We start from the raw sequence: 20,063 nt of genomic DNA, 5'->3' as shown, positions 1-20,063 counted from the left end.
CTGCCGGCAGTGACGCTTCTGTGACGCACGCTGTCATCTGAGCGGGGCATAATTTAGCGATCTGCTTTATCCATAAAAAACTGTTTTTTTTTTCTTCTACATTTTTTATATGTGTGTGTGTGTATTGTGTGGGGAATGTGGCCGTGTCTGCATGATTATAATCTGTATGGACGCACATCAGCGTGTTTATTAGCGACTCTATGACGGCTATCATTGTGATTCATTGATCAGCTATTATTGATTATATGGCCCATCTGTTTGATTATAATCTGAATGGAAGCACATCAGCGTGTGTTTACTGACTCTATGACCATGTCTGGCAATATCACTTCACGTCTGGCAGTGATATTTATCATTGTAATAACGAATAACGAAGAATACTTCAGTATACATACTATATACAAAGCATTTTTTTTCTATTTTTTTTCCTTTTTTATTACTCAAATAATTATTTTTGTATTTTTTAGTGCTCAAATAAATCTGTCTATTATTTTATAATTGAAAAACTATGCAGGAACATGTATAATGACTAAAATAGCTTGTATAATTCTGCAATCCATTTGGTGGTTATTTTTCCTCAAACAGGGGGGTGGGGGGACTATAAATAGTTTCAGAAAAAATATTGCAGGAATCTCATTTTTCATGGTATCTTCTTCAAATTTGAAATATGAACTGATGAGACACATGGCTTTCGATCCATTACTTTTCTGGATTGCTCCAGGACTTATTTCATGTATTTGTATATGAAATAAAAAAACATTCAGTGTGGAAAAATATTTTTCAAGGCACGTCAGTGTCTATAACTTTTTATCTTTTTGAGCATTATCAACTCTGGATGATAGATAGTAAAGCCCAGAGTCTCTTCTTTCCAAAGATACCTAATTTGTTTGTGTAAGCACACTTTGTCACAAACTGTTACCATTTTAATTCAGGTAGGTTATTTTCACCTGCGAGGCCCTAAATGGGGTTGAAGGTTAAAGTGTTAATCTTAAAGACAGATGCCCAGGGTGGAGTAAATTCAGACAAAGAAAATCTTTTGATTAAGGGATGTAACTAAAGAAATAAAATGGTATATTGTGATATATACCGCTAATATGATATAAAATGTGACAGAGTGTGAGTTTGATTGCTGAAAGCGGTTTGAGGCGGAGAGCAGTGTGTCGCACCGCTCTCACCTCTAAAAGTCACGGAAATGCCAGGTCACCTGCTCTCGTACCGAAGAATCAAACGAATTTGAAGGTGTGAGGTCCTCCAAGATCACAAACCCACACACACATCCATACACAAGCTCAAAACACATCACTCGCACCTCTCTTTCTGACGGGGCTGTCGACAACTCACTTCCTTGACTGCCTTTGATTGCTTTGTTATGACTGCACTCGTCCCCTCCCAATCCCTCGCTGCTGCTCCCTTTTTGATGATTACTCTTTAATAAAGCATCTCTTTGAAGAGCTTTGGCTCATACTCCTGTTTGCTGGCGCAGGTTGATGACATGGAAGCTCAGAAACTGTCACTAGGACACGACATCACAGAGGCCTTAGATAGTGGGAAGTCTTTTAAAAATTCATTAGTGACTTTAATAATTAAGATATATGGATATGACATGCATTGCAGCCTGGGTGAATAATTAAGTAGGCAAAGAGATCTACATCAATGAGGCAATAAAAATAATGTTTATATTCCACATATTCGTTAGTCTCTACAGGAAACTTCAAGAAAAATCTCATGTCCTACACTAAGTGCTTTTGGTAACTTCAGTGTTTTATAACAAAGTGACAACATAGGATTCATACAGTAGGACCTGGAATATATTGGCTCATATGCTGTTGTGTTATCTGATGTAGCTTTGGTAATCATTTAATATCATGGTACAAATCATACAGTAGTTGCATTACCATCTGACAGTACCATTGTACCACCATTTTGTCTCTAAGAGTAAAAAAGGACATCTATTTTTGGTCAAATATATTAAAATCTATAAATTGTTGTCATTTACAACTTTATCAGAATATGATGGTTTCAGTGCTACATTTTGCGACATAGCAGATGAAAGAAATAAAGGGGCTATTGATAATTGTAGAATATATTGTCCATGACTTAGATAAATTGCAGTGCTCCAGAACAGAAGAAATATGTATTCTCGGTGCAAAATCTCTGCTTCACACTCACAGTCTCACAAACCCACACACACAGAGAGGTAGGCCACTGAGAGCCCTTTAAAGTTATTGTTTACTATTGATCGTTGAGGTCTACGGTATGAGGTCAGTGTGGTGGAAAAACAACTGACCCTTATGCTCTAGTGTGTGAGAAACTGTGATAGCATGAACCATCACTACAACATGAATTGAAATACACACTACGTCTCTTTTCTCAAGAGCTGGTGGATTTGATTCAATGGTCTAATCCTGTGTAATCCATTTGTGTAAACATGTAATGTATATTTACATACAGTTTTCTCTCAATTATTAGCCTAGGTACTAATAGATTCAGCTTGGTATTCTAGCTGTTCTCAGAATAGTGCCCCATTGGGTCAACAAGCTGAAGCATTTTGTCCAGCCTGGCAAACCCTAGAACTATTTTAACCTTGATTTACCACACTCTTTCTATTTCCTTTTTAAATTCCTTGCAAGGATCATACTCTGCTGACTGGATAGTACTCTTATTTGGCACTATAGAATCTATCTCCTCTGCTGTGTCTATTCTTTAGCCAGGGGCATCTAAATCTATGGATCCCCTAAAGGGACATGTTGGTGGAAAAAAAATCGGGGTAAGTAGAAAAAATCTGGAGTGGGAGGAAAAAATATTTTTCGCATTCTCTTGAGAAACTTTGCGTTCCCTCACAAAACTTTTGCGTTCTCTCAGAAAGATATTTGCGGTCCCTCACAATTCCCGGTTTCTCTCGCAAAACCAGTTGAGTTTGGACAAACACTTCCTGTTTACTTTACAGCTTGCTCTGGTTCATACAGCTCCATATGTTCCCAATGGAGCGGTTCATAGAGTTTTATTTTGAACTTGGACTCTTATCATCTTAATTTTGCCATGTTAAGCATTATACGGACCACTGCAAGCTATATAGTAACCAGGAAATGTTTGTCCGAACTCAACTGGTTTTGATAGAGAACACAAATATCTTTTAAAGAGAACACAAATACATTTGCGAGGGAATGCAAATATCTGTGCGAGAGAACTCCAAAGTTTTGCAAGGGAACACAAAACATATGAAAAATGTTTTTTCCTCCCACCCCAATTTTTTTCCACTACCATGTTCCTTTAGGGCTCTGTATACACCTGCTCTTGGAGGGCCAATGTCCTACAGTATTTAGGTCTAACTTGTCCCAACACAACTGCCCAGAGGTCTTTAGAAATCCCAAAGACCATGATTAGCTGATATAGGTGTTTAACTGGAGTTTGGTCTAAACTCTGTAGGACATTACTCTTCCAGGAGTAGGATAGGACACCTTTGTCCTTAGCCATGTCAATATTGTTGAGTTGGATGGCCTTCATTTATGTGTCTGTCTAGAACTTAGTAACAAAACAATCCCATCCTTGTTCATTTCCACTACATTCCAAGTAGATGTTCCCATACACCAGGGCACTTTGACTCTGTGACTCTAATGAAATGCATCTGAACAAGCTAATCAAGATCTTAAAGATTACTTGAAAATTACAAGCAGGTGTGTTTGATTGGAGTCAGAGTTAAACTTCTCAGGACAGTGGCCTCCAGGACTGGTGTCGAAGAGTCCTGCTATGCATGATCCTAGGTGACTTCATGGAGCTGTTTAATGCATGATGTTCTGGTCCTATTCTTTCATCTTTTATCCTACTATAAGGTGCTTCACCCTGGGCCTTTGGATGTTGTACAGCCACATCTATACCAGTTATCTCAGTTTGCCATACAGCCATATGGAAGACATCATGGATGTCTTATGCAGAATTGCAGTAAAATGTAAATGGTAGTCTTGACACTTTCTTACAGCCAATGTCTTTGATGTAGATCTAGATCAGGAGGATTATTGAGTCAGAGTTTTTCACGCTTCTGGAATACCACATGATATCATCCATGTATTGTTGGTGGCAGACACTAGCTCCAGTCTTGTAAATGCATCAATATCCACTCATGATGATCATCTGGTTCAGGGGGTTTAAGCATGTGAATAACAGTAGTACACTTTGCAGTCTTATCTGAGTTGGCTTATAGTGCTATTGAATTCCTGATAAAGTATGTGCTTCTTGTTGAGCTTGTACAGCACTGGGCATCCAAGGATTCATGTTTGTAATAATGACTCATGCTTTCCTGTAGACAATCCAAACTATGATGTACTGTGTTGTCATTCCTGATGCAGTACTGATGAGAAATGCATTATGAATAAAGCTGTGAGAAAGCCAAACCATGAGGTCAATCTTCTATGGGTCTGTGGACTGCCACAGGAGACTTCATTTTAAAAAGACCTTTTGTTGTGTTACATTGGTGTGTGTGCCCAAAGATTTCCGTCTGTCTTGCAGAGCTCTCCAGGGTGCTGACAGAACTCTCTTTCCTGGGGAGTCCTTTGGGGAGCTATTGCAGGCTTTCCTAGCTCAGTGGCTTTGATCAACTGTACCATGCTCCATGGACCTCTTTTGCTGGTTGCTAGATATTCTTGGCAAGGAAGGGGAATTAATAAATTGTCCATGTTTGACATTTTTCACTACTCCCTCTGCTTTGTTGAGGAAGGGAACAACCATCACTTCAAGTTGTGGCATATGATAGAACATGGAGTCAAATATGAAAGTGTAAAGCTGCTGAGCAATACACACCAGAATGTCTTCAGAGCTGGAATGCTTAGCAGTGCATTACACTTACCAATTATTTATGCCCAATGTTATGAGAAGCTGGTGCACTACATGCCCATTACTGGGCAGGGGTGTGTGTCTGTAATCCTACTGAGCCGTTTCATCTTCTTGTTTGGCATGATATACAGACCTTTGGTTAGATGCTTGGTCAGCAGCAGCTGCTAAAAAGTAGCCTGGGTGAACTGTTGAATTTACTTTTGAGCTATTTTGTACTGACCTTTTTCAAAGCATGCCCACATTTGTCAATAGTGTGTATTTAGGTTTATGTAGCAGAGTTCCACTATGCTTCTTTTCCAATGTGCTTCTTTCATAAACTCTGTGTGAACCTTTGTTATATTTTGAATGGGTTTTTCTTCCATGCCAGTTGCTGGACTTCATCTTTGAACTGCTGAATAAGACGGGGTGCTGCTCATTTGTTTAGCTCTAGTAATAGGACCAGGCCGTCAATTAGGTAGTTATGGGGGGCATTACTTATTAGTTGTCATTCTGTTGTGTTTGAAGCAACCATTAAGGTTGTTCTACTTTTTTTCTGCACTCGGTTATTGTTTTATTATTTTTCGGTTTGTATTTGTTCCTTTCTTATTTGTTCAGACATGCACTTTGGAGGTAACTCAGCTTCCCTGCATTCTATGTGGGCTTTGGTCTCTGTGGTCACCAAAAGTTGTTGTTTGCAGCTCTTCAGTATTGTAGACATTTGCCTAAAATTTAGTTATTATCTGCAAGCTACATTTGTTACCAAGTACCAAGAACTTTTGGCTTTGTTATTTTCTGACTCTGGTTGATGTTTACACAGTAGTATTTTTATGGCATTGTTTCCAGGATCCCCATTGTTTTGATGTCCTTAGTTTGATGTTTTATGTTAGATGTAACTTAAACTAGTTGCCTTTTTAGTTGAGGATCTGTACAGGTCATTAATACCTCATGCTAACTGCTTCCTTGCTCTATATATCTGTAAGGCTTACTACCCAGAAACATCAAAAGCATTTCCATATACAAAATGTGGAGGAGGTTTCAGAGTGATACAGATTTCTAGAACACAAGCAGCAGGGTGCCATCTTTCTGAACACACTCCCTCAGATTCATCAAGTACACCTGAATCAGACTACGCTAGAAGTATTTATAGCCAGGATTCACTGTATAGAGCAGAAATTAATTACTGCAATTCGGACCTTCCTCAAATGAGACTGCACAAAGGAATTAGAAAGTGAGAAGAGAAGAGCTGATCAGAGCACAAGGAAAGTAGTGGGTCTGGAGAATTATGGGAAGTAAAGACAAGCGAAAGAAAAGGGAAAGGGAGACAAAAATAGGGTTGATCTAATACATCATGACAATATATATAATAACCAAAATCAGAATCAGAATCTGAATCAATCCACATTTTTTAAACTGTGAATTTCAGTTTTAACTCACAAACAAGAAAACAGATAAAATGAGAAGAGAAGAGAAGAGAAGAGAAGAGAAGAGAAGAGAAGAGAAGAGAAGAGAAGAGAAGAGAAGAGAAGAGAAGAGAAGAGAAGAGATGTTGTCCCTAAGGAAACAAAGAAGACCGAATAAAGCAGGAGATCAGAGCCAAGTGATGGGGACAGGACTACAAAAGAACGGAGGGATGAGAGGGAGAAGTTCGCAGAGGTTGGTGGCTTCTCTCTGATCCTTCGTTCTGCGCTTTTGAGGGTGCGAGCTTCTAATGAGCTCGTCTTCTCCTTTTCTCATAATCTGTTGTACGCTTTATCACGTACATCAAACACGTACGCACACACCTCTGGCAGCGGTCCTGAGAATCGAGGGAGCATTGTTCTTTAATCTCTCCTTCTGTTTACCGCCGCTCCTCAGTCCTGGAGGTTAAATCATAATTTTACAAACATTGTCACTCTCACGCTACAGCCCATGAGATAAAAATTAAATGAGGAAAGAAAGATGGCAAAATGTGTAGAGCCAAATAAAGGAAGAAGAGACAAAGAGAAAGAAACAATGGCATTTGCAGCTAAAAACAACACAGTTTACCAAATTTAAAGTGTGTGATTTTTGCACTTCTAGCGTGGAATTGCAAAATCGTATTGCAATATTTAAAGAACTATCAAATCTACAGCTGCCTTTAATGCAATGTAGGTCGCTTTGGATAAAAGCATCTTCCAAATGCATTAATGTACATTTCTGTACATTATGCATTAATTTCTGCAGGCAAAGGGGCTAGAAAATTTGATAAAATTAATTTGGTTAGTGCACTATTGTGACAATAAAAAAAGATCATCTCCACTAAAACAAATTGTTGGTTGTCCTCACACTTGCATTTACCCATGTTAGTGCATCATTATTTTTCAATAAATGCTTTGGATGTTTATACATATACAAATAACTCCACCTTTCATTCAGACTAATAGCCTATTAACATTGCTGAGTTCTTGATAACATGTAATTGCATTATGAACTGTTAACGTATTATATTCATGTTGGAGAGAGAGGAAAAAAATGCTCAGAATTAAAAAAAAAAAAAAAGTTACCCCTCAAGGCAAAATCATGCAACTCTCACATATACTGTTTGCACACAGTCCTCCTCTCTGTACACTCAGGATGACAAATGTCTTTCGAAATAAACCATAAACACAAGCAATAAATAAAAAAAATTTGAAATTTGCCATCAATCACAATATGTGGCTGTCTCTCTGTCTGTCTATTAAGGAGAGAAAGAGTTGTACGAGATGGTCAAGTGTGCTTGGTGATGTGATTATCTCTTCACACAACTGAACCCAGAAAGAGAGAGACAGAGCAAAAAAAAGAAAGAAATAATGTGAAAAGAGCTAACGTCAAGTTTAAAAAACGAGGGAGGCAAAAAATTGATTTTGACTGTATAAACTCAAAAGAGTCTTAATTTACGTCTGGTGGTGAATGAGGAAACTCATTATATCTGTCATATTAACAAAGGAATAAACAGGCATTTCTCTGAAGAAAGAAAGCCATGACAGACACATACACTGAGATAGAAGAGGAAAGAGAGAGCGAGGGGAGAGGGGGAGAGGCAGAAAGAATAAATAACAAACGTCAAAACATATTATTCTTTCAGAGTGGGGGATGAATTGAATCCTACATAGTACTTCGCACAGCACTTTATTTTTATCACCTGTAGAGCAAAACAAATGAGGGGATTATTAAAGATTTAAAAGACCTCTCTTTTATCAGGAAGACACTGACCTAACACAAAAAAATCATGTTGAGAATATGGCCCGTAAATGTAGGACAATGACAGGAGATGTTTTCATGCAAATTTTTCACTTTTTTTTTTTTCATAGTTTAAAATGATTAATGATCATATGTTTTACTTCATGTTTTCCACAAGAAAAATACCAAACATGTTTGCTGTCATATATCTCCAAAAATAAACATGAATTATTCAAAATGGACAAAATGGCGTCGCTGATGGCAGCTAGTGTGCGTTGCTCTTCAGTGTTCGTATTGTTTTTGTTTGTTTTTCCTGTTTTTTGTTTTTCAAATAAGATCAGTTTTACCAGGGATGATCTGCTGAACATTCGGCAGAACACACCACAAAATCTTCTACCGGTTTTTGATTTTTTGGACGTTTTGCTGGACATTGTAGTTGGTGGAGCCGTAGCTCTGGTCAAACGCTACAGGAGGAGGCGCAGACGGGGAAAGCGAGCCGGCGCGCTCGTGAAACTTCGTCAGCGCGGATTTCGAACGGCGTTACCTAGCATCCATTTGGCGAATCTTCGCTCTCTACCCAACAAAACGGACAAACAAGGACTTTTCTAACTCTGCCGCTCTGTGTTTCACGGAAACCTGGCTGAATGGCGACATACCGGACAGCGTGATTCATCTGCCTAATTACCAGCTGATCAGAGCAGATCGGGACATGGAATCAACGAGGAAATTGCGCGGCAGCGGGACGTGCTTTTACATCAATGAGAGGTGGTGTACAGATGTAACTGTGTTAAAGAAGATGTGCTGCTCAGATCTAGAAACGCTCTTCATTAACTGCAAGCCGTTCTATTCACCGCGGGAGTTCTGTTCGTTCATTCTCGTGAGTGTTTACATTCCACCACAAGCGCACGTGAGCACAGCTTTACAGAAACTCGCTGATCTGATCACAGAGAGTGAGCAACAACACCCGGACTCTGTTTTAATCATTCTCGGGGACTTTAATAAAGCAAATCTCTCCCGTGAACTGCCAAAGTACAGACAGCACATCACATGTCCCACCAGAGACCCATATTGGATCACTGTTATACAACAATAAAGTACGCATATCACTCGGTTCCACGAGCAGCTTTAGGACTCTCTGATCACTGTTTGGTTCATCTTATTCCATCCTACAGGCAGAAACTGAAGTCTGCAAAGCCTGTATTAAGATCTGTTAAAAGATGGACTAACGAAACAGAGCGTGATCTACAAGCCTGTTTCGACCTGACTAATTGGACTGTTTTTGAAGCTGCTGCAAATGATCTGGACGAGCTCACAGAGACTGTAACATCTTATATCAGTTTCTGTGAGGACATGTGCATTCCTACCAGGACTCATCTATTCTACAACAATGACAAACCATGGTTCACTGCCAAACTCAGACAGCTCCGTCAGGCCAAAGAAGATGCTCACAGAAAGGGGGATAAAGTCTTGTACAAACAGGCCAAATACACACTGGAAAAGGAGATCAGAGTGGCAAAGAGGAATTATTCTGACAAGCTCAGGAACAAATTCTCTTCCAGTGATCCTGCTTCAGTGTGGTTAGTATTGAAGGACATCACCAGCTACAAAACACCACCCCCCAGCACTCTGGAGAATCAACACCTGGCAGACGACTTAAACGAGTTCTTTTGTCGTTTTGAACGATCACCCCACACCCGCCCAGAACACCCCTCCACACAACCATTCACACCTCCAGCAACCCCTCTCTCCCCCACACCTACAATTCAAATCAGCGAAGATGATGTGTGCCAGGTCTTCAGGAAGAACAAAAGAAGGAAAGCACCTGGTCCAGATGGTGTGTCACCAGCCTGCCTAAAAATCTGTGCTGAGCAGCTGGCCCCCATCTTCACACAGATCTTCAATAGATCACTGGAGCTGTGTGAAGTCCCATCATGCTTCAAACGCTCCACCATCATCCCCGTCCCATAGAAACCCCAAATTACTGGACTTAATGACTACAGACCTGTGGCCCTAACGTCTGTAGCCATGAAATCATTTGAAAGACTGGTTTTGGCTTATCTGAAGGACATCACTGGACCCTAACTGGACCCCCTGCAGTTTGCCTACAGAGCAAACAGGTCTGTGGATGATGCAGTCAACATGGGACTGCACTTCATCCTGCAGCATCTGGACAGACCAGGGACTTATGTGAGGATCCTGTTTGTGGACTTCAGCTCTGCTTTTAACACCATTATCACCTCCGTCTGCCAGTGGATCAACAGCTTCCTGACAGACAGACAGCAGTTAGTAAAGCTTGGCAAATTCACATCCAGCACTAGAACCATCAGCACTGGAGCTCCTCAGGGCTGCGTTCTCTCCCCACTGCTCTTCTCCCTCTACACCAACGACTGCACATCTAAAGACCCCTCTGTCAAGCTCCTGAAGTTCGCAGACGACACCACACTGATTGGCATCATCCAGGACGGTGACGAGTCTGCTTACAGACAGGAGGTTAAGGAGCTGGCTGTCTGGTGCAGTCTCAACAACCTGGAGCTTAACATGCTCAAAACTGTGGAGATGATCGTGGACTTCAGGAGAACCCCCCCTGCTCTCCCCCCACTCATCATCATGAACAGCACTGTGACTGCAGTGGAGTCATTCAGATTCCTGGGCACCACCATCTCTCAGGACCTGAAGTGGGATATTCACATTGACTCTATTGTCAGGAAGGCCCAGCAGAGGTTGTACTTTCTTCGCCAGCTGAGGAAGTTCAACCTGCCACAGGACTTACTGAAACAGTTCTACTCCGCCATCATTGAATCCATCCTCTGCACCTCAATAACTGTCTGGTTCAGCTCAGCTACCAAATCTGACCTCAGAAGACTACGGAGGGTAGTCCGGACTGCTGAGCGAATCATTGGTACAACCCTCCCCACTCTCCAAGAACTGTACTTATCCAGAGTGAGCTAAAGGGCTGGTAAAATCACTCTGGACCCCTCACACTGTCAGTCCTCTGTCGTGTGTGTTATGTGTTCCCGCCTCATGTGTCCATATTTGGTTTGTTTCCTGTCCTTGTTAAATGTTATCATTAGTTCATTCTTGTCCAGTCGTGTTTGTCTAATTGTCTGTGATTATCCCTTGTATATTAGTCTGTTCAGTTTGATTTCGTCTGGTCTACTCGTTACCCCCGGTGTTTCCTGTCTGTAAGCCTTGCCTTGTCCTGATGTCGTCATTAAAGACTATTATTTGAGTTTACATCCTCGTCTGCGTGTTCCTGTGTCCTCCTCGTGTGTGCACCGTGACACACACCCAGCATACTTACTCTTTGAACTGTTACCGTCTGGTCGACGCTACAGAGCTCTGAGCACCAGAACGGCCAGGCACAGGAACAGGTTCTTCCCTCAGGCAATCCATCTCATGAACATTTGAACTCTTAACAATAAACATGAAACACACAACACTATCATACTTTTTATTTAAATTTTTTAACACACATACTTATTACATTTCAAATTTGCACCTAACATACCGGTACATTCTAAATTGTCTATTTTGTATATTGTGTTTGTGCTATTTTGCACATTGTCCATTTTGTATATTTGTACATTATTTTTTTTTATTATCTGTGTCCGTCCTGTCGCTGTCATTCTCTTGCACTGTGGAGCTTCTGTCACCAAAACAAATTCCTCGTATATGCAAACATACCTGGCAATAAAGCTAATTCTGATTCTGATATATATATATATATATATATATAATTTTTTTTTTTTTTTTACAAACTTCTGCAAAGTAGAGATCAAATTAATGTCAAATTACTGCTGTAAATAACAAACATGCCTGAGGATGTCTTTGCTATTTTTGTTCTCTTGTTTTCCAGATGTTTGATTCAACTGTGGGTTCTCTTCAAAAATGTCGCTTTCATTCTTTTGACAAACTAAAAGGCATAACATTAAATTTGTATAGATACATAATGAAATATGTGGATATTTCGTATGCTAGCTTGATTTTTCTTCATGAGCATAATCTCATGAAGAACTTCATGAGTTCATAAAGATGAGTACATTTTGGTTTTGTCAGAATTTTCTTTTTTAAGTGAATTGCCTTTTAGCCTGGATGACTCTGAACAGGAAAATGCGCTAGGTTTGCACAATTCATGTTGTCTGTCTGTATCTGCCAAGAGTAGTTATGCCTTTCAGAAATCTTCTTGCATCCTACCCCAAACTGACCCAGGATAACAATAATCCCCATCCAAACTGATCCAGGGTCAGATTAACGTCTACCCGCTCTGATCGGATGCTCTAATCTAATAAACCGAAGAGAAAAAACTGACCCAGAGAGCAATCCTTCTATAATATGCTTTCTCAAAAGCACACCATGCTGTTTATTTCCTCATAAGCGCCAATTGAAAAGGTCCCTAATCCAATAGTGTGAAAACTAGAATCTTCTAGAGAGGCACTTTCAGACGTTGCCTCATTCTTTCCAAGTCCAATTAATTTTCTTTCAGCAATAAAGCTCACATCTTCATGGTTGACACTGCAAAGCAGCATCCTACGATTTAATATTTCAGAGATTTCCAAAAGTCCTCACTGCTGCCACTGCTACCCCCCCCCCCCCTGCAATCATTTTCATGTAACTTTGTAATATTGCAATAATTTAGGCTTAAAATGTTCTTCTACTATTAGCAATTAAGTACGCAATTAAGAATGTTTACATGATGGAATTCCGGAGTAATGGCAATTTACTTCAGATCCCACTAATTAAAAAGGAGCCCGCAATAACATGATTTTGCTTTATTGATAATTTGATGACTTTCGGCTCTGGTTTTGATTGTGTTATGACTTAATTTGGCTTTAATCATTTGATATCAGTTTTAGCTGTAACCAAAAGGCTGTATCCAGACAAGCAGTATGCAACTCATTCTTTTTCTTTTCTTTTTTTTTGTCTCCCCTCATCTGCATAATTTCTTTCATCAGCAGCAATGTGTAATTAAAGTGTAATTAAAATTTCCCGAATGAAAGTTTGATCATGAAAAGCTTTGAAGTGGAAGGCAGCTGACCTGTTGTGCACTTGAAGTCACGACCTAAACAATCAAGGGCCGCTTCCATCCATGTGCTTATGTGTTTGAGTGTGTAATATAGGTGTCTATGAACCTCTAGCTTTATGTAATGGTATCATTAGTACTCTACATGCTCAGATTACTAGTGCTTTGATTTTAGTTACAGAATACATTAAATCAAACACTTTGACAGGATATGTCACGCAAAAAAATAATTCATTGGATGAACTCAATTTAATTGAGGGCAGGATTTCCATCCAATAAATGTGTAATCCCAACTCATAAAAAAAATAATTCATGCAATAAAATGTAATTGAGTTGGGCCAACTCAATTTGATCAAATATAGCTTAAAAGAAACTGATACGTTTATGAAGTGATTTTTTTATGCTGGTTTAAATTAAACTAAAATATTTAACTGTAAAATAAATTATTAGGCAGAAATCCCTCTACACTCAAAAGAATGATAGATAGGATATACTTAATTTATAGTATTAGCGAACTTGGCATTAGACATAAGATGGTTTTGTTGCATCCATGGCACGCCCAAAGTAGTTATTTATTTTATTATTACAACATATTTAACTCATGTTAGCAGGTCCTCAACCCAAGGACATGGTCTACACTTCACCACAATGGTAACCCCCAAAACACTAACATACCAGAAGCTGTTTTAAATACAAACATAAAAGATCATTATACATTAACTAGTCTCCCAATTTTCTCATCTTAATAAAAAAACTGCATAAATTACCTTATGTCAACATTTACTCTCCTTATCCAGCCCTGTGGAAAGCATGATGGGAAGGGGAAATCCACTTCCTAGTACACAAGTAAAATTATTTATGTACTCTCAATTCAAATTAATTAACTGCATTGGTTGTAAAGAACTGTGTTGGATTAACTCCATTTACTTAAGTAAATCTGACAAACATTAAATGTTATTTTTGGCCTACTTAATTGAAACTTAATATTCTTTCAAAATTAAAATATTGAGTTGAGCCAAAATGCAACTGTTTCAAGTCAGTTTAACACAATGCAATTATTTAAATAGCACAATAGTGTTAAAAAAAAAAAATAAAAAAAAAAGAGAGAGCAGAGTCAGAGCGGAACTCCTGTCGGACAACATCTCCAGGACGCTACGCTCCATAGTAAGCAGTGTTGTGCAAGTTACTTCTAAACTGTAATGCATTACAGATTACTTGTTACTGTTATTTAAAAGTAATTCCTTATCTTACAATATTACTGTCTCTTAATTGTAATGCGTTACATGACTCCTGTATTACTTTTGAGTTACTTTCACCAAAATAACTACAGAAGTAGAACTTAACATTCTAAAATGACAAAATGTACTAGAGCCCTGCCCTAATGGCAAAGTGTTTATTTCGTTCCAGCTTTTTATTAAGCTCATATAGAAAAAACATTTTGAGCATTTTTTATTAAAAAGTAACGACGAAGCGGCCAGCGACAGACCGGTAGGCTGATCATAGCTTATGTTTGATCAATTTAGCCTTCTCAAATCATCATGACTTGCAGTTCAAGCATATAACAATGTTTAAACGTTAAACCTAGATAAATGTGCGCTGCATCCAGTAGTTTGTGCAGAGAGTGGAAGCTAAAGCGCAGGACATGGAGGCACCGGCAATCAATTGCAATTTTTTTTCAATGGAAACTACTTGCGCCAACATTTTTGCTCATAAAGGTAAGAGTAATACATAATTCGTAACTGTAAAGGGTCTACTTTTATTTGTGTGCACTCACAATATCAACAAAACGTTGTGCTTTTATCTTGAACAGGAGCGCTTCACAAAAATGAACCGAAAGTCAGCGAATACATGCCTCACAGACATTGTAAATATATCTATAGAAAGCTTTAAATTAACGAAATAAATAAAAACAAAAACTATTTAATACGTATAATCGTTATCCGTGAAGATGCACTTCTCTCTAAAGGCGCGTCTAACGAGGAGATGGCGAATCCTTACTATTTCCCCGGACACATTCATGGTAATTACTTTTGATGGGGCTTTTGCTTTATTGTGTGTATTTGAACGCAGAACTCTTCAGCTGTACTGACGGCTCGGACTCATGTTATTTCCACCAGCGCGCCAATTTTTTTTATCAATAATTGATGGATGTCTAAAATATAAAGATAAGGATAAGCCTAAAACAGGCCCGAAGACCGGCCCGCCTCTGAACTATGATGTGAATATTGGCCCGAAGACTGGCCCCAACACCGCTAGTAAGCCAATTCTCAAATAACTGCTATGATGACTTTTGTTCTACCCATTTAAAAGATAGAAGTACTTGCTTTGTCCAATCTATACAGACTGTGTCTGTTCCCCGAATAGCGAGGTCAAAATATACATTTAATGCAGGATCTAGAAAAAGTGGTGCGTAAAGACTTGCCTTTACTGACCTAATAAACTCGTTTTGGAGTCAAGCAAAATGTCAGCGGGCCCACTCATCGTTTTAATCATACGCTAGATTTAATTATATTGCATGTAATTGATCTTACCGATATTGATATCGTACCTCAAAGTGATGATGTTGATAATTTCCTTGTATCGTGCATGCTGCGTATTACTGATATTAGTTATATGGCTCCGCGTTATCGTCCGGGCAGAACTACTGTTCCAGCCACCAAAGACAGATTCACAAATAACCTGCCTGATTTATCTCAACTGCACTGTGTACCCATACATACACATGAACTAGACGAAATGACTAGCAACATGGGCACAATCTTCTCTAATACATTAGAAGCTGTTGCCCCCCCCCCTCAAATTGAAAAAGGTTAGAGAAAAACGTATTGCACCATGGTACAACAGTTATACCCATTCTCTCAAGAAAGAAACTCGTAATCTTGAGCGCAAATGGAGAAAAACTACCTTGGAAATGTTTAGAATTGTGTGGAAAAACAGTATGTCCAGCTATAGACAGGCTCTAAAAGCTGCCAGGGCAGAGCATATCTGCAAACTCATAGATAACCAAAACAATCCAAGGTTCTTATTTAGCACAGTGACTAGATTAACAAATAAACACATGCCACCTGATCTAAATATTCCCTCACAGTTTTAATAGTAATGACTTTATGAATTGCTTTACTAATAAAATAGATAACATCAGAAATACAATATCAAATGTATATTCTACTGCGTCTAGTATTTCAGCTTCATTCATCACACCGAAAGAAAAACTGCAGTGCTTTACAACTATAGGACAGGAAGAGCTAAATAAACTTATCAGTGCATCTAAATCAACAACATGTTTATTAGATCCTGTACCCACTAAACTACTGACAGAGTTGTAACCTGTAGCAGAAGAACCTCTTCTCAATATTATTAACTCATCGTTATTTTTAGGTCACGTACCAAAACCATTCAAGCTGGCAGTTATTAAGCCTCTTATTAAGAAACTACAACTAGATTCTAATGAACTGGCAAATTATAGACCCATTTCAAATCTTCCGTTTATGTCTAAAATTTTAGAAAAAGTTGTGTCTGCTCAATTGTGCTCCTTCTTGCAAAAAATGATCTCTATGAAGAATTTCAGTCAGGTTTCAGGCCTCACAATAGTACAGAAACTGCACTTGTTAAAATGACAAATGACTTGCTTCTCGCTTCAGACCAAGGCTGCATCTCATTGCTAGTATTACTTGATCTTAGTGCTTCGTTCGACACTATAGACCATGATATACTCCTAGATCGATTACAAAACTATACTGGTATTCAAGGGCAGGCTTTAAAATGGTTTAGATCCTACCTGTCCAATCGCTACCACTTTGTTCATTTAAATGGGGTGTCATCTCAGTTATCACCAGTAAAGTATGGAGTACCACAAGGATCTGTCCTAGGTCCTCTGCTATTTTCAATATACATGTTGCCTCTTGGTAATATTATTAGAAAATACGGGATTAGTTTTCATTGTTATGCTGATGATACTCAACTATATATCTCAACAAGACCAGATGAAACTTCTAAACTAAGCTAATAGATTGTGTAAAAAATGTAAAAGATTGGATGACCAATAATATTCCATTCAGATAAGAGAGAGATATTACTTATTGGACCAAAAAACAGTGCACAGAATCTCTTGGATTACAATTTGCAACTAGACGGATGCACTGTTACGTCCTCTAAAGTAAAAAATCTGAGTGTTATATTAGACAGCAACTTCGGGGTTCAGACACTCTCTCTCTGTTTAAATCTAGATTAAAGACATCTCTTTAGCCAAGCATTCACATAATGCATCTTATAATCTTGTACTGCAGTTATATCTGATCAAATGTACATTATTATTATTTATATATTTAGCTTGGGTTGAACAAATCGTATTTGCTTCGATGGAACCGCAGTTGCGCTAATTATGTCTCTATTTGTTTCTCCGTTTCTGCCACAGGATTAACATCCCATGGTAACTAGGAATTACAGAAGCTTCAGTCTGGATCCAACCCTTAAATGATCTGAGATGACCAAACACCTGAGAAAAGATGATGCCAACCCCTCAGAGGACCTCAGAGGATGCCAATGCTCAGACAACATACAGAATTACCAAATTTTGCCATAAGTTAAATATACAGGTCCTTTTCAAAAAATCAGCATATTGTGATAAAGTTCATTATTTTCTGTAATGTACTGATAAACATTAGACTTTCATATATTTTAGATTCATTACAACACAACTGAAGTAGTTCAAGCCTTTTATTGTTTTAATATTGATGATTTTGGCATACAGCTCATGAAAACCCAAAATTCCTATCTCAAAATATTTGCATATTTCATCCGACCAATACAAGAAAAGTGTTTTTAATACAAAACAAAAGTCAAACTTCAAATAATTATGTTCAGTTATGCACTCAATACTTGGTCGGGAATCCTTTTGCAGAAATGACTGCTTCAATGCGGCGTGGCATGGAGGCAATCAGCCTGTGGCACTGCTGAGGTGTTATGGAGGCCCAGGATGCTTCGATAGCGGCCTTAAGCTCATCCAGAGTGTTGGGTCTTGCGTCTCTCAACTTTCTCTTCACAATATCCCACAGATTCTCTATGGGGTTCAGGTCAGGAGAGTTGGCAGGCCAATTGAGCACAGTAATACCATGGTCAGTAAACCATTTACCAGTGGTTTTGGCACTGTGAGCAGGTGCCAGGTCGTGCTGAAAAATGAAATAATCTCCATAAAGCTTTTCAGCAGATGGAAGCATGAAGTGCTCCAAAATCTCCTGATAGCTAGCTGCATTGACCCTGCCCTTGATAAAACACAGTGGACCAACACCAGCATCACTGACTGTGGGTACTTGACACTGGACTTCAGGCATTTTGGCATTTCCCTCTCCCCAGTCTTCCTCCAGACTCTGGCACCTTGATTTCCGAATGACATGCAAAATTTGCGTTCATCCGAAAAAAGTACTTTGGACCACTGAGCAACAGTCCAGTGCTGCTTCTCTGTAGCCCAGGTCAGGCGCTTCTGCCTCTGTTTCTGGTTCAAAAGTGGCTTGACCTGGGGAATGCGGCACCTGTAGCCCATTTCCTGCACACGCCTGTACACGGTGGCTCTGGATGTTTCTACTCCAGACTCAGTCCACTGCTTCCGCAGGTCCCCCAAGGTCTGGAATCGGTCCTTCTCCACAATCTTCCTCAGGGTCCGGTCACCTCTTCTCGTTGTGCTGCGTTTTCTGCCACACTTTTTCCTTCCCACAGACTTCCCACTGAGGTGCCTTGATACAGCACTCTGGGAACAGCCTAATCGTTCAGAAATTTCTTTCTGTGTCTTACCCTCTTGCTTGAGGGTGTCAATGATGGCCTTCTGGACAGCAGTCAGGTCGGCAGTCTTACCCATGATTGCGGTTTTGAGTAATGAACCAGGCTGGGAGTTTTTAAAAGCCTCAGGAATCTTTTGCAGGTGTTTAGAGTTAATTAGTTGATTCAGATGATTAGGTTAATAGCTCGTTTAGAGAACCTTTTCATGATATGCTAATTTTTTGAGATAGGAATTTTGGGTTTTCATGAGCTGTATGCCAAAATCATCAATATTAAAACAATAAAAGGCTTGAACTACTTCAGTTGTGTTGTGATGAATCTAAAATATATGAAAGTCTAATGTTTATCAGTACATTACAGAAAATAATGAACTTTATCACAATATGCTAATTTTTTGAAAAGGACCTGTATTAAGGTTCTGCAATATATAAATATATTGTGGAAACTTAATTTCCTGTAGAGCTATTTTGCAACGATTTGTATCGTAAAATGCGCTATACAAATAAACTTGAACTTGAACTGTGTAACACAATATTATTTTTAATTATTTTTATTGATGCATTATTATTACTAATAATTATATATTTATTTTAATTGTTTTTAATTATTTGTATTCTTAATTCTGTATGTAAATTTTATTACAGTAAAATTAACCAACAATTAAAAATTTTAAGATTATATTCACACTGGGCATTAAGATGGAATCATATGTGTGCATTCTGAAGAAACAGAGTTATGGAATTTTCCATCAGCTATATTTCTAAGCCTCAAACAAGCATTGTGCAACAGCTCTTTTCACAATAAATAATAGAGTGACAGTCGAGAGCAACAGCAATAATGACTTCAGTGTTAGTATGTGTGTGTGTGATCATCACTGCCTCAGAAGTATTACTTATATTAAAACAAGCAGTTGTATGAAAGAGCTTATTAAAACTTCAAACCTGTACTCAAACTCAATATATAAAGCCAGAAAACAAGAATGAGAGACAAAAAAGGAGAGTGAGAGACAGAGAAATAGAAGGTCACAGACCACAGATGCATCTTGTTCCTTTGGTGTGGGTGGAGGGCTGCAAGCATGTCCTATAAGACTGCTAAAGTCAGGCGGGGGAAAAAAAAAAGAACAGACAGAAAGATCAAACTTGGGATAATAGGGAAAAGAGGGAAGGTCAGAAAAAAACAGAAGAGGACACACAGATGCTTCATGAAATGCACCCACACAAGACGTACTTCAGAATACATTTCTGCTGAACCGGAGGTTAAGGAGCAAATGAACACTTACAGTATTGTA

Source organism: Barbus barbus, assembly GCF_936440315.1.
Source record: "Barbus barbus genome assembly, chromosome: 42".
Classification (NCBI taxonomy): Eukaryota; Metazoa; Chordata; class Actinopteri; order Cypriniformes; family Cyprinidae; genus Barbus; species Barbus barbus.
The sequence above is the reverse complement of the archived record's forward strand: the minus strand, read 5'-3'. Positions refer to the sequence as shown.